This window comes from Equus przewalskii, chromosome 12, assembly GCF_037783145.1.
Source record: "Equus przewalskii isolate Varuska chromosome 12, EquPr2, whole genome shotgun sequence".
NCBI lineage: Eukaryota > Metazoa > Chordata > Mammalia > Perissodactyla > Equidae > Equus > Equus przewalskii.
Genome location: NC_091842.1, coordinates 2,329,005 through 2,344,201, shown reverse-complemented (window position 1 = coordinate 2,344,201; position 15,197 = coordinate 2,329,005). Strand labels below are relative to the sequence as shown.

General features: G+C 44.8%; 1 protein-coding gene across 2 annotated transcripts in view; it reads left to right on the top strand.

Moving 5' to 3' along the window:
- Positions 1–15,197, top strand: part of GNA12 (G protein subunit alpha 12) — a 112,900-nt gene that overhangs the window by 24,891 nt on the left and 72,812 nt on the right. The window lies entirely within an intron of this gene.

Genomic DNA, 15,197 nt, shown 5'->3' with positions numbered 1-15,197 from the left:
GCTGCAGTTTCACCTCTATAAGGTTATAAGGAGGAGGCCATGGTGGGCGGTTAACCAGGAGATCATAACTGACTTAGGTCTGGAAATCAACCAGCTGGCAGGACTCGCGGAGGAGGCAAACCATGCTGAGATTTGCAGACGCCCAGAAGCTGGGGTGTGTCCAGGGGGTCAGAGAGGCAGTGGAAAGGCCAGTGTGGGGAGAGTGGAGTTTGCAGGGGAGAGGAAGTGAGTATTTGGAGCTGGGGTGGCAGGGATGGGGCAGAGTGTTCAGTCTCGCTGGCCATGCCCAGGATTTCGCACTAAAACTGAGTGCAAGGGAAGCCGCTGGAGAGTCTTCAGCAGAGAAGTGAAATGACCTGACGTGTGTTTTTAAAAGGATCCCCCTGTCTACTCAGTGGGGAATGTTGAAGGGGCTGGGGAGGGGGCAGTGTGGGCCCGAGTGAAAGCAGGGAGTCACTTGGGGGACTGCCGTGGGCCAGACAGGTTTCGTGGGTTGTTCCCTTAGGTGGGAGCAGTGCACGGGGTCGTTGGTCGTCTCCCTAGCCTCGGGTTTTCATCTCTGAAGTGAGGATAGTGACTGTAGCTCTCTCACGGTTGCCGGACTTGTGCCTGGACGTCCTGGGGGTCAGTCACCGTCAACTTCATGTTTATAGTTACTGCTGCTGCTGCCCTCTCTGCTCAGAGGCCGCCACTGTCATGACTTTGATCTGTGTTCACTCTGCCTTTTTATACCTTTACCACATGTCTGTATATCTGTATCAATGTATGTGTTTCCTGTGTTTCTAAGAATTCATATAAATGATATCGCTTTGAATAGTCATTTAAAAAATTGGTTTGCTCAGCAGTGTGTTTGCTTTCTGTCCACATTGGTGCATATAGATCCAGTCTGTTCATTCTAACCAGCACATTAATTACCATGATGTGTCATCCCTTCTCTCCTAATGCTCAGCTGGGTGGTTTTCCATTTTCTCTACGACCGGCGGTGCTGCTCTGTGTGTCCTTGTGCACATCTGTGGCGCACTGTGGCCACTCCCTCTGGAGAATGTACTTAGACGTGGACTTGCTGGGTCAGTTATCTGCAGTTCCAGCTTTACTGGGTGTCGTCAGATGTTGCTTCTCATGGGACATCTTAGCGAACAGAGCTGTTAAATGAACTGGAAAACTATAATTCCTTATTTCAGATAAAGGAAGAATTCCCCCTGTATGTGTTTGAGTAGACAGATGATTGGGACTTGTTGAGCACATGTGCTCTGAAAAGGGGTGGGTGGGCGATAGAAAATATACCTGGGCTTTGTTTTAATCAGGTGCGTGGTGAGACGCGCAGACACGGAAATGACATCATGAAGGAAGGAGTTTGTACCGACTGACCCCTGGAAACAGGAGCACTCACACCAAGTAGGGCCACTCAGGGAAGCACTGGGGTCCGTCAGGAGGCAGTGGGAGCGAAGGAAAGGCGTGGGCAGGAGCCTCTATGGTGTTTTGTGGGAAGGAACGGGCAAGGCAGGGTGAACAGATTAGAGGGGGTAGTGTGGTCTCCTGGCTCTAGGGATGGTCCCTAGTGTCCAGGACCTGGCCCTGGGTGATTAGGGCAGAGGACCAGTGCCTCCTGGAGCGTAAAAGCCAGAGAGAGGAGGTGGTTCTGAGTGTGGGCTCTGGATGGGTTGGTTTCCCTGTGACAGGGAATTAGCTAGCACCACGAGGGGCAGTCTCTCCAGGATTAACAAGGCCCCTAAGATGTCAGAGCATCATAAATACAGAAAATAGAAAACGTGATTAATGCCAGAAGCAATAACCCAAAGAAAATTAAGCCATAGATTTGAAATGCTGAGAAACATGAAATTGCTCAGTTTTTCCCTGCGAGCCTGTTATCCCTCCTGGTGCAGGTCGGCAGGGGTCGGGGTGGTGGAGTCACTGGAGGAGCTTGTGGCCCCACCCGAGGGGCCCTGACTTCATTGGTCTGGGGTGCAGCCTGGGCAGGATGTTTAAAACACCCTGGGTGATTCGCGCGGCAGCCCCGGCTGAGGAGCACTGACGCGGGGAGAGCGGCCTCCGATAACCCGCTCTGAGGATTGTTAGTGTCGGTTCAGCTTGCCCCGAGGGAAGAAGCCGAAGCCCTGGGTGGCCCGAGTCGAGATTTTAGGCTTCGGGGCCAGGAGTCCATGTCAGGGATGTTGTGCGTGTATCCACGTGACAAGAGAGAAAACAAATTTTCACAAATTTTTAATTAATAAAATTCAAAATATAAACCGACAATTGAGTACAATTTTTTGTAATGCAAGTAGACTATTGAGGACAATGAAATTCTTTTTGGGGAATAACATTTCTCTTAACTGGAGTTCACAGTCAGTGTTCTTACCGTTGACTCAGACACAGATGCTCCTCACTAAGGGCCATTCTGAGCTCACAGGGCAGGGAAAGTCAGGAGGCAGCACACATGTGGCCTGCGGGCCTTAGCTGGCCGGCCTGCCCCACTGGACGGGAGCAGGCAGGGTGTCTGCCGACTTCTGAACCAGGGTCGCAGTCCCTGCCTCTCGCTCTGGTCTGGACGCTGCAGGCCGAGCCGCGTTCTCTCCAGCTCCGCGGGGCTCTCGCATCGGGGCGCGTGGACTCAGGAGGAAGAAACTTTCATTTTGTTCTTTGATATTGCGATGTTGGATATTGGGTCCATTCATAATGCTCGGAGGTTTTGATGTTTCCGCTCAGATTCAGGCTGATCTATAGGCTGCTTTCCAAAGCTCAGCTCCATAGGGAGGTGAGGGTGAGCCTGGGGCCCTGTGGGGAGGTGAGGGTGAGCCTGAGGCTCTCTGGGGAGGTGGAGGTGAGCCGGGGCCCTGTGGGGAGGTGGAGGTGAGCCCGGGGCCCTGTGGGGAGGTGAGGGTGAGCCCGGGGCCCTGGGGAGAGCACAGGGAGGTTGCTGATCAGGTTTGTGGGGTAAGTCAGGGTCTCTTTTCCTGCAAGTGTGTCAAACATAGGCTGGTAACCATTTATGGATAGAAGGCTGTTTTTTAATAAGAAATTCACATCTGGAGGGTGATTTGACAAAGCACCTTTTCGAGTTGCTTCCAACTCTGAAATTCTGAGCTGTGAAGAAAGCAGGAAAGGGAAATAAGTTTTGTAGTGGGGGTTGTGGTTTTAAGCCAGATGGTCCAGTAAGGCCCCCCTGAGAAGATGACTCTTGAATAAAGACTTTATGTTCGTGAAAGAAGTCCGCTAAGAGTCTTGGTTTGTGACTCTGACTTTATTTGTGAGCTTGGACCAGGTTGAGAGGGGCCTTTATTCTGGTGTCTTTAATCGTCTTTAGTTCGGGTTATTGGGATTCTTAAAGACTAACGTTGGCTTGCGTGAATCAGGGTACCAGATGGAAACTGAAAGTCTGTTGCTGTTTTGAGCACACACTAATTGCACACTGCGGCTCCCGGGCTGGGTCTTACTGGGTTCAGCTCCAGCCGCAGCGCACCCGGAGCAAGGCAGCTTCCTGATCTCTGCTCCCCTCTCGTAGATGAGGAGTCTTTGCCGACGGGCAGACCCAGCCACGGCCTCCAGTCTCGAGCTCTTCTCGCTAATCCCAGGGTCTGCAAATTTTCCAGTTCTGGTCTGGTCAGCTGCCCCGTTTCCATCTCGTGTTCCCTTCACACATTGGTCTGCCCCACCTTTCAGGCATGTTCAGTTTTTCCCATCTTAGCTCGCTGCTTGAATGACTGTCACCTCGTCTCCAGCCCCGTCCCTTGGGGTGCAGCAGATACGGTGGGTGTCTTGGTCCAGGTGTGCTTCACTCTCGTGGGACAGTCAGTCCCCTCGTCTGTAACCCTCCCAGAAGCTTCACTGCCTGGGGACTGCTGGGGGAGACTGTCACCAGATGCCCTTTTATACCTAATGACATTTGTACTGGGGCGTGTCATCATCTACATTTTAAATAATTAAAAAAATTCAAAACGCCATCCTCCTGAGAAAGAGCATTCCGTTTCATCAAAGCCGATAAATATAATTTTAAAACTTTGTTTCATCGTAGAGCTAGAAAATATAAAACGTAAACTGTAACCTCTTGTTATTGGGGACGAAGCAATTACATTGTAAAGATCGCCAAGTTCTTTTGATTTTGTAATATGTTCTTATCCTTGAACTCCTCTAAAAACATTGAATAACTACTTTGTTTACCTGCTTTACCATTAGGTAAAGGTAGAGGTTTTGTGGGTTTTTCAGGCAGATTTTAGTTTGTCTTTTTCTCTCCTCCCGCACCCGCACGTTGTCTGGCTGGCCTTTGAAGGTGATGGTCAGTGCTGTGCGTTCATGTGGCCTCGGTAGAGTGCCGTCGTAGAATCGAGTGGGACTGGACAGGAGCGCGCAGTCACTGGTTTTAGCAAATTACCCAGGTCTGAAGACTCAACGTTAGTGTCTCAACAGCTTTAAAAGAAAAAGAAAATAAGCTAAGAAAAACACTGTCTGAAGGATTTATCATAATTTTGAGGAAAAGCAGATGTGGGTCCTTAAAGAGGTATTCTCCCTTGAAAACTGAAAATGGCTTTTTCATAGAATTAGTAACAAAGGGATTAACTCGGTTTGCAGGTTTCTAGTGAGGAATAGTCTGAGGTGCCGGTTCTGGTGAGCACCGGGAAGCCTTTCCATCTCTGAAGACGCTGTCGCATCGAGTGACCAGGGAGACTTTCTGGGGGGGGTCCCTGTGTGCTTGGAATAACTAGTGCGTGTGTGTTAAATATCGGAGTTCCTTCGGTTTATGTGGAAACAAAATGTGACTCTTCACCTGCTTCTTGATGGAAGGTGCTTTGAGGAACCGGACACTGCTGGTTGGTGTGGCCTGTGGACTGGGTTTTACATAGTCCAGACTCCATTTGAAGCAATCGCCTGTTTCCACAGGTTTTTGGGGACTCTTGGAGTTTTAACAGTTTTTATTTGCATATTAAAAATTTGTGCATTCCAATAATTGAAATCATTTGAACAAAAAGAAAACGGCACTCTGATGAAACTGCATTTTACAGCCTGCAAGACAGCTGGGACCAGCTTGGTTTTTACTCTGGATTTCACGGTCGTCCCACCCAGCTGCTTTCTCCACCAACATACCAGTTCTTTCCCTTCCCTGTCAGCCAGCCAGGCGGAGGCAGAGGGGAGAGGCAGGTGCACCCTTCCTTGTCAGCAGTTCTCAATTCTTTGGTGTGAAAAGTGGCAGCACAGTCATTTAAACTGGATCCAACTTTTGCGTCTTAGAAAGTTAAACAGCTAAAATAAGTAAAATAAGAAGGCAGTGCTTGTGGAATGTACTGTGCATATTGGCGGCGTCTGCCTCCTTTCCATTCCCCTGCTTGTTTCCTCTGGTGAGTCATTTCTTTCGAAGGGAGTAGATTTTTCTCTTTTCTGTCGTCTTCAATTTCGACTTAGCGAATTCGACTTATCGACTTTCTCCATCTCAGCCGTCTCGGGTCTGTCAGACATGGTTGGGGAGGAGGCGTGCGGGGAGTGGAGACCAGTATGCGAAGTAGCCACTGCCGCCGCGTCGCAGCAGGTTTTGATGTGTGTGCCGCTGGCTGCCTGTTGCAGGCCGCATAGCTCCTGGTCGAGCTGGCAGAGTGGGGCTGGCTCAGTAGAGTTTGGTTCAGTGTTGCGCATGGGGAGCCTATCATGGAAATGGTTCTCAGGTTACACTCTTCCCTCCTTTACCACTTCACAGCCTGGTAAGTGTGGGCAGTGTGCTCTCAGGTACGTTAACTTCGCTTTGACGTCTCTTCTCAAAGTGATTTTGTAAGTCTATATAGTAAACAAAAATTTGGTAAAAGTGACTTTAATGGCCATTATATAAAATTTATCTGCATACTAAGGAGAAGCAAGTGTATTCTCCTACCCCTTTTAAACCTGTTAACACTCTGGCTGTGCTGGGGCTCTCTGCTGCTCAGGAGAAACTGGAGTTCTGCCGGCTTTGTTGTGCTCTGTCTTCCACGTGAGTTGGTGTGACACTAGCTGAACACGCATTCTTGGTGCCTTGGGGCCGGTGTGAGGGAAAGCAGTGCTCCACGCAGAGCCAGGTGTCCACAGCCGAGCTAAGGAGAAGTCAGGTCAGAGCTGAGCATGCCTTTCTGGGCCTGAAGTTGCCGCCCAGCCCAGGGACTTTGGGCTGGGGCTTCCTGTAAGTCTGTGTTCTCTTCAAATTCTTATCTCCTTTGGCTGTTGGAAGATGAAGTCCCATCCTCGACTATGCAAGAAGTCTCTCTCGCTCCTGATTCTCTGCACCTGCTGTCTATAAAGGCTGAGCCGCGGGCCTCGGTGTCCCCTGTTGAATTAGATCTTCCTTGGGGCACTACTTCCTCGTTTTTCCTATTATCTTGCCGGCAATTACTGGGATCTGTCGTTTGGGATCCAGCTTCTTTCTGTTGTTATTATTGATGGGATGCTGAGCTAAGTTCCTCCTAACGGAAATGACATGGTTATCACTATCATTATTACTAATGTTACTTTTATTATTATTTTACCTATTGCAGTGAATCCCGAAAAATTAAAGTAGCTATTTCATAAGAGAGCCCCAGCCCTTCTGGGGTTGATCCCTTTCTCACGTCAAAACTTCTCCCTACAAGAAAGTGATTGTCCTTAAGCGTGTGTTGATTGGGAGAAGGTGTAACACTGGAAGCCTGCTCCAGCTCAGTCGGCTTGTAAAGAAGTGTTTGTAGCTTACTAATCATGAAAGCATCTGTATAACTGAAAAGCAGTAACACACGTGTGTGTGAGAAAGTTCCTTCTGTTTAAACTGTCGGTCGCTGTGCCGTTTTGATTTACTTGCTGCAGTAAATTAAGCAGTCTCTTGGGTTGAACTTTTCCTGCTAACAGACTTTTCTTTTATCTTTGACATGCAAAAAGGAGATAGTTTTAAAAGGAATTTCCAGGCCCGTTATACAACTGAATTGCTTTCAAATAAAGTATGGGCCAGTATTAATTTCTCAACCTCAATAATGATTCCTCATCTGGTGAAATTTCCAGTGAGAAGTAAGCTGAAACGGCTAATGTTCGGTCTGTGTGCTGTTCGGTCGGTGTTGGTACAAGGGGAATCGGAGTGTTGACACTGGGTGCACGTCTGTTCCTTCAGGTCTTCCTCTGTGCCGCCTGAGAGGCGGAGGGGTCACTGCCCTGGGTTGGCAGAGGAGGAACCTGAGATCCAGGCACCCAGCCTCTCAATGAGCAGATCGTCTGCTGTGTGCCGCCCAGGATATGGGAGTGAACAAGACAGCCAAGGAGCCTGCCCTCGTGGCCTGACATTCCAGTGCGGCAGAAAGAGTAAACAGGATAAACGAGGAAACTGCAGGGTCCGTCAGCGAGCAGGAAGTGCTAGACAGAAAGAGAGCAGGGACGGATGGAAGGGGAGGCGTGGGGCCGGAGAAGGTCGAGAGTTTGGATAAGAAGGCCAAGGGCTACGCTAAGACGCTGATGTTGGAGTAAAGGCTCAAAGGAGGTGAGGGGTGAGTCATGTGGACATCTAGGGCAAAAAGTTTCAGGCATCAGGAACCAGAAGTGCAAAGGCCCTGAGGCAGAAGCAGGGAGGCCACGTGACTGGCGTGGAACAGGCAGGGGAGATGAGGAGGGAGTGAGGGCCGAGAAGCAACAGGGCTCGGGCCTGCTCGGCCTTTGTAAGGACTGATGAGATGGAGACCCTGGTAGGGTTTGCGCAAAGGAGCGCTATGAACTGACTTATTTGGAGAATAGACTGAAGGGGCAAGTGTAGACATGAGGGGACCAGTAGGAAGATTTGCAGTAGTCCAGGTGAGAGACGGTGGTGGCTGGACCACAGCGATCGCCGTGGAGTGGCAGGAAGCAGTCACGTTCTGGAAGCATTTTGAAGGTGGCATCTGCTGACAGCCGGGTGATGGGCAGGGGTGATCTTTCTTACTCCTCGCTGCTGCACGCCTGTGGGGAGTGTGGCCCAGCTGTCCCGCACAGGCCCTCTGGACCCTTCTGAAGATTGGCCTGCAGGGGTGGCTGCTGCCAGTGCTGGCCTGCAGGGGGAGGCGCAGGCTCCAAGGGCAGGTGGGTCTCTCGGCCCTGCTTTGGTGACCTGCAGAGGGTCCTGAAGTAACTTTTCCAAAGCCGTGATGGACCATGTGCTGCGCTCCGTGGAGAGTTAGAAATCACTGCATGCGCTCTCTCTGTATTTAAAGAGAGAAGTGGGTGTGAGCGAGAAGGAAGTGTAGCTGCAGATTCATGAAATAAATACTGAAAACTGTAGAGACCAACTCTTTGCTCTTTTATAAGCACTCACTAAGCATAAGTTCAGATTTTCGTTTTCAGCTGCCTAAACTGTTACTCGCCCAGTCGGTAGAGACAGATGCCTGAGGAGCAGGATCTCACTAAGCAGTAGCCCGAGTCCTAAAAGGAAGGAAACAGCCTGAATAATAGTAGGGATTTGAGGTGCCTTTCCCTGGTTTTACCATAGCTCCTCCGTGGGGCAAGGAAGCCGAGTGTGTGAGGCTCTGAGAGCTGTTTAGTGAGCCGAGGAGCTGCTCTCTCCTGCCTGCTGTGCCTGAGATCTGAAAGGCTGCCTGTCTTCACAGTTTAGCGTGAGTCTCCTAATGCTGGTGTCTAACTTAGTGACCTGTCCAAGTGCATTTTCGGGGCTGAATATGTTACTGTTGACTTTACTGAGTGGCACAGCAATTGAGTTCTGCAACAGTAATTTTACCTTTTTTTTAACTTTTCTTCAGTCAGTCCTATAGCCAGTTTTGAACTTTCCATCAGACAGTTTCAGAGAGGAGGAATGAGAACAGTGAGCGAGCTGGTGTGTTTTCCAGGCTATTTTTTTCCCCTCTTACACCTTATCTTTATGCCTCACTATTTCAAGAGATTTCTGTTTGGGGGTTTTTAAAAATTATTTTATTGCGGTCATATTGGTTATAACATTGTGCCATTTCAGCTGTACATTATTATATACAGTTTCTATATAAACTGTATTGTGCTCACTGCAAATAGTCTCGTTTTTGTTCATTACCAAACATATGTGTCCTTTACCCGTTTCGCCCACCCCTCCCCCCTTCCCCTCTAGTAACCACTGATCTGTTCTCTTAATCCATGTGTTTGTTTATCTTCCACATGTCAGTGAAATCATATGGTGTTTGTCTTTCTCTGTCTGTCTTATTTCACTTAACATCATACCCTCAAGTCCATCCTTGTTGTTGCAGATGGGGCGATTTTGTCTTTTTTGTGGCTAAGTAGTATTCCATTGTATATATAGACCACATCTTCCTTATCCGTTCATCCGTTGATGGGCACTTGGGTTGCTTCCACATCCAGGCTACTGTAAATAATGCTGTAATGAGCATAGGGGTGCATAGATCTTTGTATTGTTGATTTTGTGTTCTTTGGATAAATATCCAGTAGTGGGATAGCTGGATTGTAGGGTATTTCTATTTTTAATTTTCTGAGAAATCTGCATACTGTTTTCCGTAGTGGCTGCACCAGTTTGCATTCCCACCAGCAATGTATGAGGGTTCCTTTTTTCTCCACATCCTCTCCAACACTTATTATTTCTCATCTTGTTAATTATAGCCATTCTGACTAGTGTGAGGCAATATCTCATTGTAATTTTGATTTGCATTTCCCTAGTAATTAGTGATATTGAAAATCTTTTCATGTGCCTATTGGCCACTTGTGTATCTTCTTTGGGAAAATGTCTCTTCATACCTCTGCCCATTTTTTGATCGAGTTGTTTGTTTTTTTGTTGCTAAATTGTATATGTTCTTTATATGTTTTAGAGATTAACCCCTTGTCGGATATATGATTTGCAAATATTTTCTCCCAGTTGGTGGGTTGTTTTTTTGTTTTGTTCATGGTTTCCTTTGCCTTGCAGAAGCTTTTTAGTCTGACGTAGTCTCATTTGTCTGTGTTTTCTTTTATTGCTCTTGCCTGAGTAGACATGACATTCAAAAAGTTACTGCTTAGACTGATGTCAAAGAGTGTACTGCCTATATTTTCTTTGAGGAGTTTTATGGTTTCAAGTCTTACATTCGAGTCTTTAATCCATTCTGAATTTTTGTATATGGTGTAAGATAATGGTCTACTTTCTTTCTTTTGTCTGTGGCTGTCCAGTTTTCCCAACACCATTTATTGAAGAGACTTTCCTTTCTCCATTGGATGTTCTTGAGTCCTTTGTTGAAGACTAGCTGTCTATAGATGTGTGATTTTATTTCTGGGCTTTCGATTCTGTTGCATTGATCTCTGCGTCTCTTTTTGCGCCAGTGCCATGCTATTTTGATTACTATAGCTTTGTAGTATATTTTGAAGTCAGGAATCGTGATGCCTCGAGCTTTGTCCTTTTTTCTCAGGATTGCTTTAGCTATTCAGGGTCTTTTGTTGTTCCATATAAATTTTAGGGTTCTTTGTTCTATTTCTGTGAAGAATGTCATTGGGACTCTGATTGGGATTACTTTGAATTTATAGATTGCTTTAGATAATATGGACATTTTAATTATATTTATTCTTCCAATCCGTGAGCATGGAATAACTTCTATTTCTTTATATCTTCTTTGATTTCTTTCAATAATGTCTTATAGTTCTCAGTGTATAGGTCTTTCACCTCCTTGGTTAAGTTTATTCCTAGATATTTTGTTCTTTTTGTTGCAGTTATAAATGAGATTGTATTCTTGACTTTCTGCTGCTTCATTATTAGAGTATAGAAATGCAACTGATTTTTCTAAGTTGATTTTGCACCCTGCAACTTTGCTGTAGTTTTTGATTATTTCTAATAGTTTTCTGGTGGGCTCTTTAGGGTTTTCTATATATAGAGACATGTCATCCACAAACAGAGTTTTACTTCTTCCTTTCCAATTTGGATTCCTTTTATTTCTTTTTCTTGCCTTATTGCTCTGGCCAGAACCTCCAGTATTATGTTGAATAGGAGTGGCAAGAGTGAACACCCTTGTCTTTTTCTTGTTCTCAGAGGGATGGCTTTCAGTTCTTCACCATTGAGTATGATGTTGGCTGTGGTTTTGCTATATATGGCTTTTCCTTTGTTGAGGTACTTCCCTTCTGTACCTATTGTACTGAAAGTTTTTATCATAAATGGATGTTTGATCTTCTCAAATGCTTTCTCTGCATCTATTGAGATGATCATGTGATTTTTATTTCTCATTTTGTTAATGTGGTTTATCACATTGATTGATTTATGGATGTTGAACCATCCCTGGGTCCCTAGTATAAATCCCACTTGATCACGACGTTTGATCCTTTTTATGTATTGCTGTCTTCGATTTGCCAATATTTTGCTGAGGATTTTTCCATCTATGTTCATCAGCAATATTGGCCTGTAATTTTCCTTCTTTGTGTTGTCCTTGTCTGGTTTTGGTATCAGGGTAATGTCGGCCTCATAGAGTAAGTTAGGAAGTGTTATGTCTTCTTCAGTTTTTTGGAATAGTTTGAAAAGAATAGGAATTAAATCTTCTTTGAATGTTTAGTAGCATTCTCCAGAGAAGCCATCTGGTCCTGGACTTTTGTTTTTTTGGAGTTTTTTGATTACTGTTTCAGTCTCTTTACTTGTGATTGGTCTATTCAGGTTCTCTATTTCTTCTTGATTCAGTTTTAGGAGATTGTATGGGTCTAAGAATTTATCCATTTCTTCTAGGTTTTCCAATTTGTTGGCATATAGTTACTCATAGTATTCTCTTAAAATCCTTTGTATTTCTGTGGTATCCATTGTAATTTCTCCTTTTTAATTTTTAATTTTATTTATTTGAGCCTTCTCTCTTTTTTTCTCGGTGAGTCTGGCTAAAGATTTGTCAATTTTGTTTATCTTCTCAAAGAACCAGCTCTTAGTTTCATTGATCCTTTCTATTTTTTTAGTCTATTTCATTTATTTCTGCTCTAATTTTTATTATTTTCCTCCTTCTGCTAACTTTGGGCTTTATTTGTCCTTTTTCTAGTTCTTTTAGGTGTAGTTTGAGATGGCTTATTTGAGATTTTTTTCTTTGTTGAGGTAGGCCTATATTGCTATAAATTTCCTTCTTAGCATCACTTTTGCTGCATCCCATAAGAGTTGGTATGTTGTGTTTTCATTTTAATTTGTCTCTAGGTATTTTTTTATTCCTCCTTTGATTTCTTCATTGATCCAATGGTTGTTCAGTAGCATGTTGTTTAGTTTCCACGTATTTGTGGCCTTCCCAGTGTTTTTCTTGTAGTTGATTTCTAGTTTCATCACTTTGTGGTTGGAAAAGATGCTTGATATGATTTCAGTTTTCTTAAATTTATTGATGCTTGCCTTGTTTCCCAACATATAGTCTATCTTTGAGAATGTTCCATGTGTACTTGAGAAGAATGTGTATTCTGCTGTTTTGGGATGGAATGTTCTATATATCTTAAGTCCATCTGGTCTGGTATTTCATTTAAGGCCACTGTTTCCTTGTCAGCTTTTTGGCTGGATGATCTATCCGTTGATATGAGTGGGGTGTTGAGGTCCCCTATTATTATTGTGTTGCTGTCAGTTTCTTCCTTTAGGTCTGTTAATAGTTGTTTTATATACTTTAGCGCTCCTGTTTTAGGTGCATATATATTCTTAAGTTTTTGTCCTCTTGTTGGCATGTCCCTTTTATCATTATATACTGCCTCTCTTTATCTCTCATTGTCTTTTTTGTCTTGAAGTATACTTTGTCTGATATAAATATGGCAACACCTGCTTTCTTTTGCTTGCAATTCATCTACTTAAAGATGATATTCCTTCCATCCCTTCACTCTGAGCCTGTGTTTGTCTTTGGAGCTGAGATGTGTTTCCTGGAGGCAGCATATTTTTTGGTCTTGTTTTTTAATCCATTCAGCCCCTCTGTGTCTTTTGATTGGAGAATTCAATCTATTTACATTTAGAGTGATTATTGATATATGAGGGCTTAATACTGCCATTTTATCTCTTGTTTTGCAGTTGTTCTATATTTCCACTGTTTCTTTTCCTTTATATTTCTGACTGCCATTTCAGTTTGGCATTTTTCTGTGATGATTTTCTCAGTTTTTTCTTTATTTATGATTTGTGGCTCTGTTTTGATTTTTTTTTTTTTTTGGTGGTTACCATAAGATTTGTCTAAAAGATCTCATAGGTGAGATAGTCCATTTTCTGATACCCTCTTATCTCCATTAGCCCAAGCAGGTGCCATCCCTAACCTCTTCCCCTTCTGAGTTATTGTTGTCACAAATTATTCTTTTATGGGTTGTGAGTTTGTGAGTAAATGGAAGTGTTTATAGTGATTTTTGATGCTTTCCTTCCCTTTATCTTTTATGCTATAATGGTTTACTAGCCTATTCTGATAGAGAGTTGCAATTTTCTGACTCTATTTATCTCCTTGCTTAAGGTTTTGTAAATCTCTGCTTTTTAGTTCCAGATGAGAGGGCTCCTGTCAATGTTTCTTGTAAGGCAGGCCTAGTGGTGATGAACTCCCTCAGCTTTTGTTTTTCTGGGAAAGCTTTTATTTCTCCATCGTATCTGAAGGATGGTTTCACTGGATAGAGTATTCTTGGCTGAACGTTTTTGTCTTTCAGTATTTTGAATGTATCATTCCATTCTTTCCTAGCTTGTAAGGGTTCTGCTGAGAAATCCCCTGAAAGCCTGATGGGGGTTCCTTTGTAGGTTACTTTCTTCTGCCTTGCTGCCCTTAATATTTTTCCTTTGTCATTGACTTTTGCCAGTTTTACTATTTGCCTTAAAGAAGGTCTTTTTGCATTGATGTAATTATGAGTTCTATTGGCTTCAATTACTTGTAAGTCCAGTTTCTTCCTCAGGTTTGGAAAGTTTTCCGCTATTATTTCTTTGAGCAAGCTCTCTATTCCTTTCTCCCTCACTCTCCCTCTGGAATACCGATAATCCTTATGTTGCTTTTCTTAATTGAGGAGGTATTTCTTGAAGAATTTCTTCATTTTTAAAAAATCTTAGTTCTCTTTCCTCCTCTAGCTGAAGCATTTCTGTGTTTCTATCCTCTAAATCACTAATTTTGTCCTCCATAATGTCAGCTCTATTTTTTATGGATTCTAGATTATTTTTTGTCTCATTAACTGTGTTCTTCATATCCAGAATTTCTGTTTGGTTTTTCTTTTTAGAGTTTCAATCTCTTTGGTGAAATAGTCCCTCTACTCATTAATTTTATTCCTGAGCTCATTGAACTGTCTTTCTGAGTTTTTTTGTAACTCATTGAGTTTCTTTTTTCTTTTTCCCTACCTAGAGCCCCAATACATGGTCGCATATCCTAGTTGTAAGTCATTCTAGTTCTTCTGTGTGAGCCGCCACCACAGCATGGCAGCTGACAGATAGGCAGTATGGTTCTGCGATTGGGAAATGAACCCCAGCTGCCAAAGCAGTGAGTGCTGAACTTTAACCTTTAGGCCATGAGGGCTGGCTCTCCTTGAGTTTCTTTATGACAACAGTTTCAAATTCTCTGTCATTTAGGTTATAAATTTCTGTGACTTCAGGATTGGTTTCCGAAGACTTGTCATTTTCCTTATGTTATTTTCTTTATGGTGTTTCTTGAATTGATCCTTTGCTAGTGCATTTGTGGTAGTATCAGGTCTCAGATTCCACCTGCCACTGTTGGAGGATGGGCAGGAACTGTGTTTTCTGATCCTGCCCTGTCTGCTGAAATTTGTGCTGGTAGGGCTGCTCTGTATTTGCGCCCTGGCTGAAACCACTCGGCAGATGGTGCATGCACATGCAGGTGGGGCCTCTCTGCTCTGCCGGGGGATTGCTCTCATGTGGCACCGCTGCACTAGATGGGAGGAGAGGGGCGCTTTCTTTCGCACACAGGCTGGCTCTGCACTCATGGGTTTAGCTGAGCTGCTGAGCCTAGTGGGGGCTCCTTTGCGAGGGCTGAGCCGCTCCACTTGGTGGGGAGAATTCCTATGGGTGAGGCTGCCGCGGCATGGTGGGCACTCCCACAGGCTGGGTTACCACTCTGAAAGTGTTTGCATGCAGGCCAGGCTGCCCCTGCCTCCTCTTACAGTTTCACTGGCCACTGTGTGAGGACCCATGACCTAGATCATTGCTGCCAGGGAGATGGAGGGATCCACTCTCCTAGTTCCACTGCTTCCCGGGGTCCAGTCCCCCCACCCTCGGATGTATGGCTGCATGGATCTCTCAGACATCCTGTTGTGCTGTGTAGGGAATCCTCTTGGTTAATGAATGTCCGTTTAGTTGTACCTTAGAGGGGAGAGGCAAAGGGGACAACTCACTCCACCGTGATGCT